Here is a 4599-nt window from a genome sequence, read left to right as displayed (position 1 = left end):
TTGGAACTTGTGAAGCCGGTTGATCAGAGTCAGAGGGAAAGCCCAGATCCTCTGACCATTGTTTCTTCTGATTCTGAACTCAGAGGGAAGAACATGGTCTTCAGAGTATCTTGCTTCTGGACATCAGAGTTTCCACTATTCAGCTTCTGGATCTTCAGAGTCTTCTACACCATTAGAATATCTGAGCCTTCAGTGTTTCTTGGTTATCAGACTTTCTGGATCTTCAGAGCTTCTAGTGACTGAGTCCACATCAGAGTTTGTATAACTTCAGAACTTCTGAAGCTTTTCCACTGTTCATACTGAACATGGTGAATGCGAAAGCGTTGCTTGGGTTGCTCTTTATACACAGTGCTTCTGATTTGTGTGAGATTGAGTTGAGGTCAGAGCCTGTAAATAGCACACTCAGAAAAACACGTTAGAGTACCACAATTGTTCATATCAAAAGGTTAACTTGTAATCATCAAAACATAGAGTTGTACTACTAGATCAAAACTTGATCTTACAATCTCCCCCTTTTTGATGATGACAAAACTAAGATTTTTGATGAACAATTCTTAAACATTAAACTGAATTCACTCAGAGTGTAGAGATATAGAATAAGACTTATCCTTATGTGAATAGTTTATCTTGCTCATTCTGAATTCAAGTCACTGCTTGATTCTGAGCTTAGCTCCCCCTGAATCTATTACTTGATGAAAACGTTAGTAAAGTCTAGATTCTGAGCTAAATGATATAAGAGTTCAGAGTGAAAAACTTATGACATAGATGAAAATCGAGTAATCAGAGCGCATAAGTAATCAGAGTCACGGACAAGGTATCAAAGTCTTGGGTATCAGAGTCAACTTAGAATCACTTCAGAAGAAGTGAAATGTATTCCTTGTATTTGCCCAGTGACACATCTATGGTCATGAAGGTGGAACTCTTAAATGTAGGATCACGCGCTTACCACTACGCCAAAACCAATTGGTGTTAGTGAGGGCGCAACGTTATTTCTTATAGCGTAGCAGACAGCGCCCCGTTTCGAATGCTACCTGCAGGCAGGATGCTGGCCCACCTGGACCCAACAATCCCCCCCCAGCACCTGCCAGCCAAACTAGCTGCACAGCATGCCTTCCGTGGGATTCGAACACGGGACCTGGCTCTGATACCACTTGTAGGATCATGCGCTTACCACTACGCCAAAACCAATTGGTGTTAGTGAGGGCGCAACGTTATTTCTTATAGCGTAGCAGACAGCGCCCCGTTTCGAATGCTACCTGCAGGCAGGATGCTGGCCCACCTGGACCCAACATTAAATTCTCCAAAAGAAAAAATAAATCACACTAACACATCTTACACATCAAAAACTGGGTTTACTCCCCCTTTTTGTCATAAGCAAAAAGCTTGGGGTGTGAAAAACTTAGCTTGAAGTACAAGGTACTCCCCCTTAGAGAAGGTCTAAGTTTAAAGAAAATGAAAACGATGCAAGAATCAGAGTTAGGCGAAATAAATAGAAGAGTTAATGCAAGAGAAGAACGTTTACCACCGGTCAAGGGAGTAAAGAGAAGGGTCAGTTACCAAGAACTTAACCTCGAGAAACTGTAGGAGCATTAACTTTCAGAGAGAAAGTGAAGCCTATATAAAGCGTTGGAGAGAAAGGTAAGCTTCACACCGCGAACAATTTTCAGTAAGGAAAAAAAAATGGCATCATACATCGTAGCACTAGAAGAGCTGAGGAAGAAGGCCTTCGAGGAGGACTTGTTCCTTAACATCAGGCATCCAGAAGGTACAACGACCATCTCGGAGCTAACACGGACACTGCTGGAGGAGGACCTGCGTCCAGAGTTGAAGAGAGACCTGAGGGAATTTCTTGCCTTCGTGGAGGAGGTGCAAGAACTCAGCCGGCTTGAACTCAAGCTGCTGGAAGAAAAAGAGAGTTTGGAAGAGAAGCTCAAGACTGCAGAAGAGATTCTGGAGAGGGATGAGCTAAAGAACAGACTCAACAACATCCAGCATGCACTGGAGCGTCTGGAGAAGGATAGGTCAGAGCAGCGCCAGGAGTGCAGAAGAATGAGGAGGGATCCTCCATTCTAGACTTTAGGGAAAGAATGTATGATGTAAACATAAAGATATTATGAATAAAAGGATTTTTGCAAACATATGTGACACAAATATATATAGATATGCATAGATAATCACAAACGAACAAAGTAGAATAATAAAAAGAAACAGAAGTTAACAAAAATAAAACAACGTTAGAGAAAAAGAAAAACGAAGAGATCCTAAAACTAAGGTTTATCAGTTCGACGCAGAAGTTCCATCATCATGTGCTTCATTTCAATCAGCATGGATTCATGAGTGTCAAGACGTTGTTCCATGATGTCGAGTCTGGATGAGCTTGACTGAGTAGAACCGGAAGGAACATTCTGAGCAGCTTGAGGATCTGGAATGGAAGCAGAAGCAGCAGGAGTAAACACTACTGGTGCAAGTGCTTGGCATCTAAGGGCTTCAGCCTCAGCCTCAAGTCGTTCTGCCTCTAATCTGGCTTGTTCAGCTTGAGCTGCTGCTAGACGTGCAGCTTCTTCTGCTTGAGCTTTCTTTCTCTTGGCTTCTTCAATAGCTTCAAGAAGCTTATGTCTCTGTTCTTGTTCATGAAGAGCCACCCTTCGAGCAAACCTTTGCTTTGCAGCCTCAATCCTCTGACTTCCCTCTGCATGCAGGAGCTGCATCATAATTGGAACTTGAGCCACCAGCCAAGTGCCCAGAGTGTTCCACTCATCAGCCACACGTTCAGCATTCTCACTGAGGTCAGTCTGACCGTGCACATTGCGTACCCTCAAGGAGGCTTCATGATAGAAAATATTGATGCACTCAGAGAGAGATGTGGGTCGGAGGTGAGTATAAGGAATTATGGAGAGGTTGGTTTCAGGAGAGGCTGGGTGATTGCTGTTGTGGGCTTCAGAGGCACCTTGTGGAGAGCCAATGTTAAACATTTGAGCATTGGGTTCAGAGGTTCCAAGGTGAGGTTCTGAAGTTTCAACCAGAGGATGAGGTGATCTAACCGAGGATTGGTTAGACACAGATTGTTCTGGTTCAGGTTCTGGTTGAATAGGCTCTTGTTGGTCAGGGGCAGGGTGAGCTTGTTGAGCCAAAGGGTCTGCCTCTTGTAAAGGATTGGCCAAGATAGGTTCATCTGGGTCAACTAGACGTTCAGGTCTAGGGCCAGGATATCTCCTAGGGCTTGGACAAGTGAGATAATACTCTTCTAAGGTAGACACCTTTTCTTTTCTGACCTCCATGAATTTTCTAATGGATTCAGAGTTATTGGAGGGAGAAGAGTCAGCAACATTGGTTGGGAAGGATACAGGTGTATAGGCTGTGGAAGAGTCTGTATCAGTAGTTCTGGGAGCCAGACGTTCTGATGCTCTTGGGACAGAGTGATCAGAGGTTCTGGGTCCAGGTTCTGTTTGGGTAGGCTCTGGTTGTTCATGAATGATGGGTTCAGAAGTTAATGGGTTGTACGGAATGGTAATGGGAGAGGTTGGTTCTTCTGACCTAGAGGGTTGGTTCTGGAGCAAATTCCAGAGAGGTGCTTCAGTAGGGGAAGGTTGAAAGAATGAAGACCTTGGGGAATGTGGTGGAGAGGTGGTTGGTGCAGCTGGTTGGGATTCAGGAATAGGAGTGAGGGGATTTGAAGAGTGTTTGAGCATGGCAGATATGGGGAGTGCATCAAATAAATTCAAATCATCATCAGAAGCAATTGCAGACTTACTTGAAAGTGCTGATGATCTTGTCACTCTGGCAGGAGGTTCAGTCCTTCTGACCACTTCAGCAGCTGGTTCCACCCGAGTAGGCTTCACCACGATTCTGACCTGCTTCTTCTTCTTCTTAGGAGGACCATCCTCATTATCACCATCATCACCATCATCACCATCATCAGGCTTGCTGGTTTCATCTTGCTTTCTCTTGAGTTGACCAGCCTTCTTCTTTTTTATCAGAGGGACATCTGATTCCTCAGAAGATTCTTCTAGGATCATCTTCCTCTGAACTTTCTTCTTGGGAGGAGAAGGAAACTCTGGAGCTGGCGGCAGTCTGCTGAAGAAGTCATCGAGATCAATTTCGAATCCTTGAGCCCTTAGGTCTTCAACATAGCACCTAATGGCGTCAGGATTGTCTGCCTGTGTCCATAGAGGGTAGTCATTCAGAGGCATTCTTCTACTTCTGATCTCAGAAGATGTGTCTTCATGGGCAGGAGCAATCTTCTTCTTGATTAGGCCTATCTTCTTTAGAGAGTTTGCCGTGAAGACATCACTGACAATGGTGGTCAGATCCTCTGTGCATCCAGCATTTATCAGATCTTGAATGAGGCCACTCTCAATGAAGAGATCAGACAAAAGTCTCCCGAAGGGAATATACTTGATCGCTGACTTGATGGAGGCAGTGGTACGAGACTTCCGGATACATTCCTTCAAATAGGAGAACAGGAAGTAGGGAAGACAGATCTTCTTCTGGTCTTGGATGAAGAACAACATCACCTTCTGGTTGAAGTTGATGTAGTCTGGGGAACTGCCCTTTGGTCTCTGGTTTATGCAGTGGAGCAAAATTTTGTGCCAGATCCTG

The sequence above is a fragment of the Lotus japonicus genome, chromosome 3, assembly GCF_012489685.1.
Source record: "Lotus japonicus ecotype B-129 chromosome 3, LjGifu_v1.2".
NCBI lineage: Eukaryota > Viridiplantae > Streptophyta > Magnoliopsida > Fabales > Fabaceae > Lotus > Lotus japonicus.
The sequence above is the reverse complement of the archived record's forward strand: the minus strand, read 5'-3'. Positions refer to the sequence as shown.